Below are 15,972 nucleotides of genomic sequence, written 5' to 3'. Positions count from 1 at the left end.
TCATCTCCCCACCTCCCCACGTGCTTCTCAAGCTACTATTTATCATCGGTTTCAGAAGACTCATCAATGTAACCTCTTTCCCAAAATGTGCAAGGTAACAGTTTTATTTCTCGTTCACATATTTACTTATACAGTATTTATATTCCCCTACACACGTAATTGTTCACACGTGGGTTAAACACTTCCTGCCTTGCGAGATCAGTATTTACAACACAGAGAGATTGAGATCTCCTATCACCACAGTCTGTTTCATCTTAGAACACTCGCTTCCCCAAGAGAGGGGGGGGGGGAAGTCAACTATGGTCTTGATTCATAAAGGGACGCATATTCAGCGCAATGTGTGTTTGTTTCAAAACGCACGTAATTCGGGTCTGCGCACACCCGAGGAGAGGTTGTAAAGATACATCCCTATGACTAGGCTTAGGGCGCATTGATTGCCTGGAATTATAAGTCATGAAAGGCAGCTTTGGATGCGCAATAATTTGCCTATTCGAGTACAACTCTGGCTACTGTGCATGCTGCTGCTGTGCCTGTGGGACTTCTACCTGCTCCCCATATTCTGCTGATCTTACACGTTCAGTACAGGTCATTTATAAAGTGGAACAAAGGTGCCCCAATAAGTTCTACCAAACTGGGAACAAATGGTTGAATGATTTGTAATAATGGGACATCTGTGAATTGAATAAATAAAACAAGCTTTAAATACACTACTTTGTTGCTTCTCTCCTGAACATTAGCTTGCTTGTGAACAAATAAACCTATAAATAAAGTTTATGGCTCCAATTTAGCAAAGGGCGAAGAGCTCTATTTCTGCCGAAAACCCTCCCTAAAAATTGTGTTGGCCCCCTTCAAAATTTTGCAAGGGGGCCAACACATTTCTAGTTATACCCCTTAGTACAGCTTTGTGCATGGCTGTTTGCGATAGTGATGTTAGACTAACTAGTTTTGGGCCTGTAATGCTGTGGTGGGTTCTGTTGCACTGGTGCCCAAAACAGTCCTTTAGCGAAGTGAAAATTACTGCTAACCCTGCTGCCCACCAAGGAATGCCCATAAACATTCACCCTCTCCCCACCTTTATCTCACTTCAGTAATTTTGCTTCACAAATTATGTGCACTGGAGAACCTACGAGAACGCCCTCTCTCTGCCCAATTCCTGTCACGGGCTGGTGCCAGCTTCTGGTCCGTTGTAAATACTGCCATCTTGCTCTGTAAAATCATTTGCTTTTGGTGGAAAAATCTGCTTTAAAACAGTAACATACACTTTCGTCATAGCCAAATATTTTGTTTTATGCAGCATCTCATATATAAACATAACCCCACACGTTATCTAAATATTTGTAAATATCAGGCAAACTATTTTTGCAGCATCCTGCACCGTGCTGTATAAAATATAAATGTTAGTGTAAATCATCTTAAGCAGGGAGTATTGTATTAGTAATACCTCATAAAACCTATATCACACAGAATTGCGTCACGGAGGCCGCAGCCCCACCCACTTGACGAGGAAGTGACTGGGACCTTGGAGCAAGTATGCCCTCGCCGAATCTTCTGTGTGAAATTGGATTGGTCCAGCATATGTGTGATCTACTTTAGTATTTTATAAAAAAAATCAAGTGAGTAGAAGTTTGTTTTACTTCTCTGTTAGCGAAAGGGATTTCCACCTTCAGATGACTTTAACATATTGAACACGTCCTCCTTTTACTATTACATTTTATTGCCTTTCCTTACGTATTAGCAATATAAAAATATCATTAGGAAGAGCTGTTAATTTTTAACTGCAGTTGGATGCATTCTATGCGTTGGCTACTGTTATAGCCAGTGACCTGTTTTGTGTAATTTCCAGATCAATAAAAATAAACTGCACTTTTGTGTGCTGTAAAAAAAAATATCCAGTCCGTGCTGCACCCCATAGAAAGCATCGACCACTGAAGGAGAAGGAGCCGGCAGCTATTTACCTGAGAAGTTGGCAGCTGCTGCTCCTCCATGTTTGTTATGGGCTGAGAGAATGGGCGCTTGGCTATGATGTCACAGCCAAGCACCACACACCCACCGAGGAGCAGAAGGTGCTGCCCTCACCTCCAGTTCTGCTAAGGTAAGAAGCAGCAGTAGAGGGCGTGCAAAGCCTGAGAGGGGGGCAATTTCGGGGGGGGGGGGGGGGGGGTGATTTAGGGCAGTGTTGGCTAACCTGTGACACTCCAGGTGTTTGTGAAACTACAATTCCCAGCATGCTTTGCCAATATATAGCAGCTTATTGCTGGAAGGGCATTCTGGGACTTGTAGTTTCACAACACCTGGAGTGTCACAGCTTAGCCAACACTGATTTAGGGTGTGTACACGCCAATAAATATCAGATCACTGGAAATTGGTGACATCACTAGTAATTGGTGGTTCCTAGTAGGTTGAACCACAGTCCCATGGGTAATGAATGAGTATGCAAAATGGCTGCCTCCACTGATCATTGATATCAGGTGCACCTAAAAGGAATATTAAATTTAAAATACAATTATTTTAATACGTTATGTATGTAATTCCCTGAAGGGCAGCAGTGGTGATGGTGAATTTCTCGATTACAGCTCCCTCTGTGGTATTCATAGTTAGACTGATTGCAGCACAGTATCTCTTACCTCAAGCTTCATTGGGTGAAGAGAAAACGTGTGACTGCACATGCAGGTTATTAATAGCAACATACATGTATCACAGATGCAGCAGGTGTAGCAGGGTAGAGATACCTGTGTTGAAATGAATGAGCCTCAGGCCATCTATGAAACAAATGTGGTAGCTCATTGTTTATATCTATCAACTCGATTTTCCACCACAGGTCACTTAAGTCACATAAACAGTAGCAATTTCACTTGTCCAAAGAGCTGACACTCTGGTGGGATTACCACTTTCTCTCACTTCACTGTCTCTACATATTTGTGCTTATACCAGTGTATTCCCAAGGGGTTATAAGATTCAAACTGGAAACTTTAAGTCAGAAACTCAGCCTTACTTCTCTCTTTATAAACCCACAGGCCTGTGAAATGATCAATTTAATTAATAAAGAATACAGTCATTTGTGATTATAGCGAGATCAAACGTGTATATGTAATTTGATATCCAGTATACAGTATATCTGTAGCACAAGACTTTAATGCTCAGAAGAACAGAGCAAGGCCTTTATATGTAGACAATATTAATTTCAATGTAGCAGAGACATAAAGAAGGTATATATCAGAACAAAACACTGCATAGTATGAAAACTAAACATGTCTTTTCAAATAACTTTATTGCAAAACCTCAGCTACATTAACAAGTTACTACTCACCAGTTTGACCATTATGTTGCATGTTGAAAGTCGTCACACTTAATAAGGAATATAATATTACTGAACTTTGTTGGATGGGGTTTAGAATATATCAGCTGTAGATTTGGATCAGGGTAAAGATATCAATACCCTGAGAACCTGTCAATGAGACAGAACTGAAAAACTAAACAACATTGACGCTGTACAGAGAACATTTTTTGCTCACATCAATTCCCGAACACACACACACAAGCAGACAATTAATCTATCAGTATGTTTTCAGCATGTGGGAGGAAGGTGGAGCTCCTGGAAGATACCCATACAACACTGAGAGAAAATGCCAACTCCACACAGATAAGGTCTCGGGACGTCTGTGCTGTGAGGCTGCAGTGCTAACCACTGTGCCACCATGTTGCATGTAGCATTGTAATAAGGAAAACCAGCTATAGTATCTGTACTGGAAACAAATGTCCCATGCATACTACTATCCTGCTGGAGATTAAATTATTTAAAAAATAAATAATGACATTTATATAGTTGCTTTGCAGAACTAATGAAAATCATGTTCTATCAAAGTCTATGGACAATACGCTACATAAATAAAATCAAAGCATGTAAACTGCATGCTGGGTAATGTGTACATTACAGATTTTCCAGACAATTGTAGGAAATGAAATCTAGGGATGTAATTAACTCAGGAAAATAAAGTGGTTGATTCCATTTCCATGACTCACTAGTACCAGTACCTAATTATGTCTTGTCTATCAGTCTGCCCTGTATTTTTCCATACAACTGCTGCAGGATAGCCAGAAACCTGGTGCGGTGTCCCACAGCCCAAATACGGCAGACTCAATGCTTTCAGCCAGGTGCCCGTCTTGCTTTACTAAAGAATGGAGGTGAGCACACTTGGACAGCTCGCGCTCCAGATAGGCCAATGGAGGTTGGTGAGGAAGTGAATGACCCAGTGTAGAGCATCACTTGTGTGGGGGGGATGCAACTGAGTCACCTGCAGTTGGTTCATGTGGGACCTCTGTTGGGGGAACGACTGAGAATCACTAATGCCTCAGTTACTGAGGTGAGCTGCCAACGTCAAAGTGATAACTGGAGACCAGCAGGAAGTGCAAATGGCTAGGGGAGGTCAGAAATATGTCCGTCATGGAGGGCGTAACAACAACTATAGTCTTGGAGAAAGATCTCAGTTGAGGGATATTAGTTAAGTTTGTTGAGCCATCACCAGTCGAGTGACTAAACTATAGTCATCAGAAGGAAGAGTGCCAGCTTCACCCAGCCCAGAGGAACCAGCACAACCTGTTTGCTGTTTTCACTGTCGAAGTCAGGTATTGGATATGGTCATTTCAAATTAATATCTATCAATCTAATTGTTTTTGTCTGAAATTGTGCAAATAGTACGCTACGGCGCGGGGGAGTGTAATTAACCTCAACGGGTGCGAACACTTAGACACACATTTACATGAACACATACACTTGTAATTAGTTAATATTAAAAATAGTTGCAACACATAGTTATTTGTGATGAAATGTAGCAGAATTTATGGTGAAATATTATAATGTTATATACACGTTAGTGAGATCTAAGGTTCAGGACACAGGAAACATATCATGTCTGGTATCATTCTAATCCCCTATTTATCCACAGACGTTTGGTTCAATCTCCTAAAGGATCGTGACTTGAGTATGCAAGATATGGATTACAGGGAATAAATGATCGGAATGGTATTGTCTGTGTAAGACCAGTTTGAACTAGTTTTCAGCGGGAAGATTAGTATGCATCTTCTGGAGAGCTGACCCCCACCCTTGGAGGGCATCGTTTGAACTGGCCAATGACCTGCATTACACTGGACTGTCCTGAGACCTGAACCTATGGAAACATGCCAAATCATCTGTATTGTTTTCACTGTATCACTAACTGTATATAAGCAGGGGCTCTGGGACCAGCAGACAGTCTCTCTAAACACAGACTTCAGGACTGCATGACTGTATGCCAGATCCAGGACGCTTGAGAATGTATTGGCTGTACTTATTTTATTTGAATAGTTACTCTGCTGCTTTTTGCTATTAAATTGCATTGTGCTTTGGAACCACATCAATCGAAGTGGACAATCGTTATTGGATAGCGACTAGACGTACGTAACATCTCCCAGCTCAATCTTGTTAGATTGGCGAAGGATGCTCTTGCCCCCACGGGGAGCCAGTTTCAGCAGTGTGCTGTGATGAATAGTGCCCTGATAATAATGACCTACCAGTGACTGACTCCACTCTGATAAACCCTGGTAATGTCCCAAGCTGGCAGATGTTGCTGTGGGTATATTAACCCCGACCACATCAGAGGTGACCCTGGGTGACGTCCCAACTATCAAATCCCAGTGATAAGTGACACTACATTTAGGATTCCGATGTTGAGGAACTCCCCATACGGTCTGAACAAACAATAATTAAAACCTATTTAGCTTTATTCCTCTTTTTTGTATTAGAGATTCTTCCTGAATTTCATTTATACTTATAGTCTCTGGAAAAATTATTATTGTACTCAGAAAAGGAAGACTCTCGCTCAGGAAACAGAAGGGTTTTAGTTATAATTTTATTATTTTCCTCCCCTTCTAAAATCAATAGAATTTTTGTAATTATTACCGCTCCTAATATGGTGTCTGACTCATGCTTCCTTATATCAGTCACGTCATGTCTGCTCGCTGTCAAAATAATTATATGTATTTTATTGTGAATTGTCTCAACACATTCAGCCTGTACATTCCCACAGCGTATTGTTTATTAACCATGCAGCATTCAATCTGCATTACTCACTGTTGTTGTGTAATATAGATGTGTGTATTGATTGGTTTTGACAACTGCCTGTACTACATGGACTTGCTGGCAGTTAAGTATAATTATTTTTCCCACAATAAAATGACTAGAACATCTGAGTATACACTTTCTAGTAATTGCATTTCTTTAATTCAGACCATCCAGTTAGGCTGGGTACACACTATAGAACATTTCTCCCAATGCGATATTGTTAACGATTTTACTAATGACTAAAAAAAAAAGTCCCGATCAGCATGCAGATTCCTGTGTACACGTTTTACATGATTTACCTTCAGATCTGTGCTCTTCATCTGTCATAACCTTCAGCTGAAAAGATTGTGACTCTGCACACTCCATAGATCTATGGACACTGACGGTCCTGAGCGCATACGCACTGCAGGATTGGAACGTCATTGTTCCGTTGAATGACTTTTTTTGCCAGGTTTAAAAATCAAATCAAATGATACGAGCTGCTTTGGAGCGATAATCTTTCATCGTTGGAGTGTACACACTAATGCGGTATCGGCCAAGTAGCCTTTGGTGAAGTCAATGGCTAAGTTATTTAAAGAGAAAAGAGCTGTGATGGGTTGACAAAAATCAGGGGGTCGAAGATAAATAGCCCAGCCTGAACACTGTCCCTCTCCTGGGGGGGGGGGGGGACACGCAGCACAGAGTGGGGTGGAGAACTTTGCGTTCCATGCACACATGACACTACTGGTGTAAAGGGAGAGAATGCCATTTGTCACTCCTTAGGCAGTCAAACCCTACCAATGAAAGTCGTGTTATCATGATAGTGACCTTACTTTCAGGAATCGGAGCAGCCAAAAGACTGCTACAGCCAAAATCCCACCCAAGGGAGGATGATGCGTTCTGAAGCATGATTGCTACTACTGTACTGGTAGCTGTTGTGACTGGTTGCAGAGGAGAGTATAGCTGGACAGAGAACCACCAATAGAGAATGCAGAGGATAGAGTTTTAAGTATGGTGCTTGTGGTCATAGTCAAGATGCATTAGGGAGAAATGCTACACAACATGCAGAGGGTGCTCAGTGCGAGCTGTGAGTAGCTGTAGAGACATTGAGGGCATTTACAGCACACAGGGACTGATAATACACCAAGCCTGAAACTTCTAACTCAGCTTTAGCAGTGAGTGGAGTAGAGATCACCAGACCTATGAGTAAGAGCCCAGGGACCAGGACATGAGAGTTATCATTATAGTGGTGTGCAGGAGATGTTAAGGCAGACTTGAGAACTCAAGAGAGAAAGCTGCCATAGGAGACAGTATACTTGAGTTGAGGGAATGAGATTATCCATAAGGTATGAAATGTCAGCTCTTTGGTAAAAACATCAGTGTTGAATTTTATGGCAATTTAAAAGCTTCTTCAGAAGGTGTTCAATAATGTGTAGATTTTATCAAACGATAGTCTGATAGTGATTACTTGAGATCAGTAATGATTGCCATTGATGTTCCACTATACATAGTTTCCTGCAACTTGAGTGCGCCAGCCACAGAGTCAAGAGATGAGGAGACGCTGAGCTAACCAAAGGTGCCCTGAGAGTAAGGTAGGTGGCCATTTCAGATGGGTGCAAAACTATGGGCTCATTTGTGCACTTACTCCTGCACCACTTGTGAAAAAGGCGTTAAATATAGAATCAAATATTATACTTTATCAGGAATATGTCATTATTTCTGAACCCTTTAGTGACTGGAGGAAGTTAATCCAGAAGAAGAGGTAAGCGCTGATCAAATCGAAAATATATTATAGAATTATTTACTTTTGTTACAGAGTTACAAAATGTAACATAGGTTTACGTTTGGAAGACGCACAAATTAGCGACAGAAGATCAGAAGTATAAGAAAGTGCATTTTTGAGGTTTACCCAAAGGAGAGTATTTTCGTAAGGTGTCTAAAGGTCAAACAACTGTGCTAGGCTGGCTGCTTTATAGCAAGTTAATAAGTGTGTGATCCCCTAACCATCCTCTTAGGGACTAACATGACACTGGAGTTGTTATCGATTGTCCTTACAAAAATAGTGGAAAGTATTTTTTCTAAAGATAATAATGTTATCTGCCAATTTTGAAAGTAATCGGGTGGAAATAAGATACACTGGCAAATAGAAATATTCAGAACTTCTATAGTTTAGTGCGGCGGTTCCCAAACTGTGCGCCGCGGCTCCCAGGGGTGCGGCGGCGCTGTCACTGGGGTGCCGCGGGCCAGACATAAAAAAAACCCAAAGAACACATAAACTTACCAATCCGTCGGGCGTCGGGACCCAGCAGCCTCCTCTCCCAGCAGCAGCTTGTTACTGACGTCAATATTCAGTGACAGCTGCGGGGGAGAGGAGGCTGCTGGGTCCCGGCGCCCGACGGATTGGTAAGTTTATGTGTTCTTTGTTTTTTTTTATGTCTGGCGCGGGGCAGAGGAGTGAGAGGGAGTGTGACAGAGGGGCACAGGAGAGTGACAGAGGGGCACAGGAGAGTGACAGAGGGGCACAGGAGAGGGGCACAGGAGAGTGACAGAGGGGCAGAGGAGAGTGACAGAGGGGCACAGGAGAGTGACAGAGGGGCACAGGAGAGTGACAGTGGGGCACAGGAGAGGGGCACAGGAGAGTGACAGAGGGGCAGAGGAGAGTGACAGAGGGGCACAGGAGAGTGACAGCGGGGCACAGGAGAGTGACAGAGGGGCACAGGAGAGTGACAGCGGGGCACAGGAGAGTGACAGAGCAGCACAGGAGAGTGACAGAGGGGCACAGGAGAGTGACAGCGGGGCACAGGAGAGTGACAGAGGGGCACAGGAGAGTGACAGCGGGGCACAGGAGAGTGACAGAGTGGTACAGGAGAGTGACATAGGGGCAGAGGAGAGTGACAGCAGGGCAGAGGAGAATGACAGAGGGGCAGAGAAGAGTGGCAGAGGGGCACAGGAGAGTGACAGCGGGGCAGAGGAGAGTGACAGAGCGGCACAGGAGAGTGACAGAGGGGCACAGGAGAGTGACATAGGGGCACAGGAGAGTGACAGAGCGGCATAGGAGAGTGACAGAGGGGCACAGGAGAGTGACAGCAGGGCACAGGAGAGTGACATAGGGGCACAGGAGAGTGACAGCGGGGCACAGGAGAGTGACAGAGCGGCACAGGAGAGTGACAGAGCGGTACAGGAGAGTGACATAGGGGCAGAGGAGAGTGACAGCAGGGCAGAGGAGAATGACAGAGGGGCAGAGAAGAGTGGCAGAGGAGAGTGACAGCGGGGCAGAGGAGAGTGACAGCAGGGCAGATGAGAGTGACAGCAGGGCAGAGGAGAGTGACAGCGGGGCAGAGGAGAGTGACAGTGGGACAGTGGAGGGGGACACAGCGTGAGAGGGACAGAGGGCAGAGGGGGGGACAGCGTGACAGAGGGCAGAAGAGGGGGGACATCGTGAGAGAGAGCAGAGGAGGGGGGACATCGTGAGAGAGGGCAGAGGAGGGGGACATCGTGAGAGAGGGCAGAGGAGGGGGGACAGGGTGACGGGGCAGTGTGAGAGAGGGCAGTGTGTCTGGATACAGAGGGGGCAGTGTGTCTGGATGCGGAGGGGGCAGTGTGTCTGGATGCAGAGGGGGCAGAGTGTCTGGATGCAGAGGCGGCATTTTTGCAACTAAATAAGTATTTCTGTCCTGACCTAAATACTTATTATAATTTTTTGACCCAACTACTTCTAAAACAGGACTGCTCAATAATTATTTTGGAGGGGTGCCTTGAAAAAATTTGGAGACTCTAAGGGTGCCGCGAACTGCAAAAGTTTGGGAACCACTGGTTTAGTGGATCAACAATGGAGACAGAGGGCAAGCTTGTTGGATATCACAAAAATAATAGATAAACTGACAGGCGCTGGATATTTAGCTGGACAAGAAACAGGGTAGGTATGCATCTACGATTATTTTAGATAGGAAATTGAGAAGTGATACATGTACCTACTAACATAAAATATAAAACACTCAGCAAAATTTGATCCCCCCCATTCCCCATCGACCAGCAAGTCTCGACCATTCACCGACCTGTAAAAATGTGTGAATTTGCACAACAGTCAACACGAGACATCCATAAAGCACATTTGCAAATTAAACTTTTCAAAGGTGGCTTCAGCTACTTGTAATAAAGTGGAGCAGGTAACACGGCATTAACAGAATACTATGTTTGCGAGGGGACCGTGATGCCCATAGTTTTAAAAATGTTTAAGTTGTACCCTTTTCTCCGCCACTGTTACCTTTACATCTTTTCTGGGTTGAAAAAGTAAATGTTTTCACGTTTCTTCCACCCACACCCTTTTCCTATTGAATATTTACTTTGCACTGCAGGTGAAGTCAAGTATGATTTACAGCTTCCCATGAAAATTCCATTCTCGGTTCCAGGTCATATTACAGTACGATTTTTTTTCCTTTGGTTTCTAAAAAGCCATTCATTACTTTTCCTTGGATTCAAAATGTTAATGTATTCTCAGTAATGTAGCCAGTCCTCTTGTCTAGTTACTTATTACTGGTACATTTGAAAAATACAGACTTGTTTGTTGGAAACTACTGACTGTTCTTCACAGTGTATAAATAAATTTGGATACTGAAATAATTCAAACTGCTTCAATCGAATTTGGGCCACAAACTTCTTTACGGTACAATCGACAGAATTGATCTTGTTTGACATCCTGCAACCGTACCATGAACCTCAAACATTTCCTATTAGAGGTTTGCCGTCGCGTTTAGCTTATTTGGTTTGAGGGTTCTCAAAGACATTAAAATAAACTAAAATGTTGTTGGAGTTTACATGGATATTTTTTATAGTATTGATAATAGTTTGTTTTCATTTGAACAGCAAAGGTGTGAGTTGTGTTTGAGTTCAAAGTTTGCTGTATGTATTGAACTGTTAAAAATACACAATGTAGTCATTGAACTCGCACAAGCTACTAGTTTGAAACGGCTTTGAAGTCATTTTGAACATCCAAATCAACTAAAACCACACTAGGAGACTTGTATAAACTTTTTAATTTTAACTAGGGATGAGCGGGCTCGGATTTTAGAAAACCGAACATCCCCGAACAGTGCTGATCCGAGCCTTATCCGAGCACTGTTCGGGTATTCCCGCCGATCGCAAAACTCAAAACGAGGCAAAACGTCATCCCGTCGTCGGATCTCGCGAGATCCGGATTCATATTAGTCCCCGCTTGCCGCCGCCATCTTCACTCGGGCATTGATCAGGGAAGAGGGAAGGTGTGTTAGTGATGTCCTCTGTCCTGCTCATTCCAGTGGTGCTGTCCTGTGCTCTGTCCTGCTCAGTCCAGTGGTGGTGTCCTGTGCTCTGTCCTGCTCAGTCCAGTGCTGCTGTCCTGCTAAGTCCAGTGGTGCTGTCCTGTACTCTGTCCTGCTCAGTCCAGTGGTGGTGTCCTGTGCTCTGTCCTGCTCAGTCCAGTGGGGCTGTCCTGTGCTCTGTCCTGCTCAGTCCAGTGGTGCTGTCCTGTACTCTGTCCTGCTCAGTCCAGTGGTGGTGTCCTGTGCTCTGTCCTGCTCAGTCCAGTGGGGCTGTCCTGTGCTCTGTCCTGCTCAGTCCAGTGCTGCTGTCCTGCTCAGTCCAGTGGTGCTGTCCTGTACTCTGTCCTGCTCAGTCCAGTGGTGGTGTCCTGTGCTCTGTCCTGCTCAGTCCAGTGGTGCTGTCCTGTGCTCTGTCCTGCTCAGTCCAGTGGTGCTGTCCTGTACTCTGTCCTGCTCAGTCCAGTGGTGGTGTCCTGTGCTCTGTCCTGCTCAGTCCAGTGGGGCTGTCCTGTGCTCTGTCCTGCTCAGTCCAGTGGTGGTGCTGCCATAATTCCAGTGGTGCTGTCCTGTGTCCAGTCCAGTGGTACTGCTATATAAGTTCACTAATCCTGCAGTTTGAGTCCAGTGGTACTGCTATATAACTAAGTTCACTGATCCTGCAGTATAAGTCCAGTGGTACTGCTATATAACTAAGTTCACTGATCCTGCAGTATATGTCCAGTGGTACTGCTATATAACTAAGTTCACTGATCCTGCAGTATAAGTCCAGTGGTACTGCTATATAACTAAGTTCACTGATCCTGCAGTATAAGTCCAGTGGTACTGCTATATAACTAAGTTCACTGATCCTGCAGTATAAGTCCAGTGGTAGTGCTGTCTAACTCCACTGATCCTGCCGTATAAGTGCAGTGGTAGTGCTGTATAACTCCACTGATCCTGCAGTATAAGTCCAGTGGTAGTGCTGTCTAACTCCACTGATCCTGCCGTATAATTCCAGTGGTAGTGCTGTATACTCCTAGATGGGCCACGTGTTTGTGCCGCCCACTTGTGTCGCTTAGCTTAGTCATCCAGCTACCTCAGTACAACCTTTTGGCCTAAAAACAATATTGTGAGGTGTGAGGTGTTCAGAATAGACTGGGAATGAGTGGAAATTAATGTTATTGAGGTTAATAATAGCGTAGGAGTGAAAAAAAAATAAATCTGTTTTTTTAGCAGTTTTTATGCTTTTTTAAAAAAAAAATCAGAACCCAAAACCTTGAGGGGGGTGTTTTGGCAAAACACATTAGAACCCAAAACCTGAAGGTAGTCAGAACCCAAAACACGAAAAGTGGCTGGTGCACATCCCTAATTTTAACACAGTTAGTTTCCTGAAGAGCATGGGATTAACCGAGCGCAGGTTTATTTCTTTTTTATTTTATTTCCAATCACTGTCTAAAGCTGTCTCAGCTGTGGTCCATTCAGCCTATTAAAGATTATTTGGATACGGTTTAAAAAAACAACAACAGACCTTCGCTAATTTTCAGCCTCCTTACCTGAGAGGTGAGCCCATCCAATTGTAACTGCATTCCAGTGTCCTTTGAAGCATAGATGTAAATGATGACCCTTGACGTTGCGTTGCGAGCTTAAATGTATTGATCAAAATATGAACCAATGCCTCATGCTTGAATTTTGCTAGATACATAAAACAGATTTGCAAACATAAAGATAAACACTGGCAAACAATGTGTTTTTATAGTATTTGCTTACTGCATTACAAATGGTTGTGTTCGATATTCTCGTCACTTATTTATAGTTTGTCAATGTAACATTTGGGGCGTAAACAAATAATTCTGCCATCATTTACTTGAACCGTGAATTCTGATGACAGGCAAGGTTAGAGATCAAGAATGCCTAATGCCAACTTCCACCAACGCACATTCTGTGCATGGGAAACTCGCTGGAATGTTTTCATGTTGTTGCTTAGTAAAAGCTATTAAAGTGCAATTCTTATGTGAGTTATTTGCTCATGTAGGCTTACAGTACACTGAAGCTTAAGGAGAGAAAGTACAGAAAATATATTTGGACAGGGGTTATTAAATTTGAAAAACAGACCCATTATTTTGTACTCATCATACTGACCCTGTTATCACTTGTTTGGCCTTGTAAGTAGAGGTAAGTTTAACTATCTTTCAGCTAGTTTGTCAGCTTGCCAGCAGGGCTCTCTTAGTGTGTTTTTTAATAACAATTTTTGCTTGTCTGACCTATAAGGGCAATGTCCTATCTGGCATATGCAGTCCTGAAAGGAGGTGGTAGAATGGAAAAAATGGAAGTAGTCATGCGTGCGCAACAGAATGAGACAGTAACAGAATGTGGAGGGGCTGATCCAAAGAAAACAATAACAGCTATCTATTAAAACACATTATTAAAGTATGGAGGATGGAGAGAAAACAGGCATGAAGGTTAATGACTAGGCAGAATAAGCGAGATTAACATGAGGCCATATAAGAAAAGTTAAAAAAGGTTACTGGAATCCTCGGTTGAGAGGCTGGATCTCCTATAGATTGTAAGCTTCTGAGCAAAGCCCTCTTACCTCTGTTAATAACCAGTTTTGTTGTATTACTGGTTGTTCCCAATGGTAAAGCTCTTCAGGATATTCTGTAACTATATAAATAAATGTTAATAGTTGAAGACACTTTTGCATCACTTCTCAGAAGAAAATAGAAAGCAAAGTGTCTCGCCTACATCAGATTAACTGCCGGATGCCGTCCCTTGCTCTACAGGGCTCTATCCAAACATAACATTTTCTCTGTTAAAAAACGTTCTCAATCAGATGGGATTATAAATGGGTCTTACATAAAACTTGCCTTTGGAGGGACAGGAATAATCCCTTTATAGCCCAGCAGCTCAGAAGTAGTCAAAGCCTTATGATCCAACTGGCTTCCACCCTATCATAAATTGTCACTGAGTTTGTTCATTTCTATTCTGACTTATCTGTGTGATGTTAATTACTTTCGTGTCAAAAAAGACAAAAGTATTATAGGAGTGATACCTTAATTATATTTGCTATCTTTCAGAGCACAGAGGCCGCTTCATCAGGCAAGTTTACAAATGAATGACTGAAAAAACGGCACAACATTTAAGAGCTGTTACATCAAGAAATTTGTACAGGGGGGAAGGGGATACATCATTAAGATAAGCTAAAGTAATAAAACGGAGGTTTTCGTTACAGATGGAAGAGTAAAAGTCCTAGGAGTTCAGAGATCTCTGAACTTCCAATGTATAAGACCCCTTTATATGAATATATCATGCAATCAATTATCACTGCAACAACTGACCATGGACTTGATAAACAATCTACTAGGGCAGAAACTATAATTTTATTTTGGAACCACCACTGCAAGTTTGCCAGAACTCCTCTAGCCAACGTTCCATAATAGATTTTAATTGATTATATTACATACCTCTCAATGCCCATTTCTAGAGAAGTAACACCTCTTTCTGCGTGGACAGGAAATCTGACACAGGTATCGTATTGTTACACCCCTTTCCCTTCTCCCTCCATACATTTGTTTATACCCCACATTGTCACTCTCTTCATTCGTGGAGCAGACAACTAACATCAACCAGTACTTAATCGTCTTCAACAATAAGGACTATGTATAAATATTATAGCTGGTGGCCCAGTCTTCCGTTTTCTGTGGATCCTAGAAGGATATTGCTCAGATTTTGAAGAACAACAGAATCACCAAACAGATTACTGAAGAAATCGAAGAAAGCAAGATTTGAAGCACAGAAAAAGAATTGTGTCTCTCCGATTTATTCCCAGGAAAGAGAGAAAGAGTAAGGAAATACAATTAGCTTCATTGTTAATGTGTGTAAGGAATAGAGGGAGGTAAATTTGATAATACAGACATCCTGGCCAGTACTCTTGTTGGATAAGGAGCTGGAACAGGATTTAGGAAAATAAAATGGAAATTAGAGACGCTCACCAAACCTGAAGGATGTGGGTTTACACAACCAGTACTCAAGAAAAACTGGAATACAGAGTAAAAGGATTACACAGCTGTGGTAAATACAAGACATGTAAGTTCGTGACCTGCACGCTGACAATAGAAGATAGATTGGTAAATAAAGGATTTAATTACATATGACAAGGCAGGTGTAACTTATTGCATAAATCAAGTTTGTTTGTTGCACTGAATTTAATCTTATAATTAGAATGGAGTAACAGCAGAAAAAATAATCTCTAAGCTATCAAAAAGGTTAAATATAAATATACTGATTGATCACATTGCCGTATAGAAGGATATATAGAAGGATATACAGAAGGATATATAGAAGGATATATAGAAGGATATACAGAAGGATATATAGAAGGATGTACAGAAGGATATATAGAAGGATATATAGAAGGATATACAGAAGGATATACAGAAGGATATATAGAAGGATATATAGAAGGATATACAGAAGGATATATAGAAGGATATATAGAAGGATATATAGAAGGATATACAGAAGGATATACATAAGGATATATAGATGGATATATAGAAGGATATACAGAAGGATATATAGAAGGATATATAGAAGGATATACAGAAGGATATATAGAAGAAT

The 15,972-nt window shown here is 42.4% G+C and overlaps 1 long non-coding RNA gene across 1 annotated transcript; it reads left to right on the top strand.

The window, feature by feature from the left end:
- The first annotated feature begins 308 nt into the window (after positions 1-308).
- LOC142139599 (uncharacterized) lies at positions 309-15,480 on the top strand. Its single transcript, XR_012688239.1, has 4 exons — positions 309-1,613; positions 1,844-2,092; positions 7,588-7,668; positions 14,427-15,480. It is a non-coding gene; the product is annotated as an uncharacterized LOC142139599 (long non-coding RNA).
- Positions 15,481-15,972: the final 492 nt, after the last annotated feature.

This window comes from Mixophyes fleayi, chromosome 2 (genome assembly GCF_038048845.1).
Source record: "Mixophyes fleayi isolate aMixFle1 chromosome 2, aMixFle1.hap1, whole genome shotgun sequence".
In the NCBI taxonomy this organism is placed as follows: domain Eukaryota; kingdom Metazoa; phylum Chordata; class Amphibia; order Anura; family Limnodynastidae; genus Mixophyes; species Mixophyes fleayi.
Note: the sequence above shows the minus strand (reverse complement) of the source record. Positions and strands in the feature narration are given on the sequence as shown.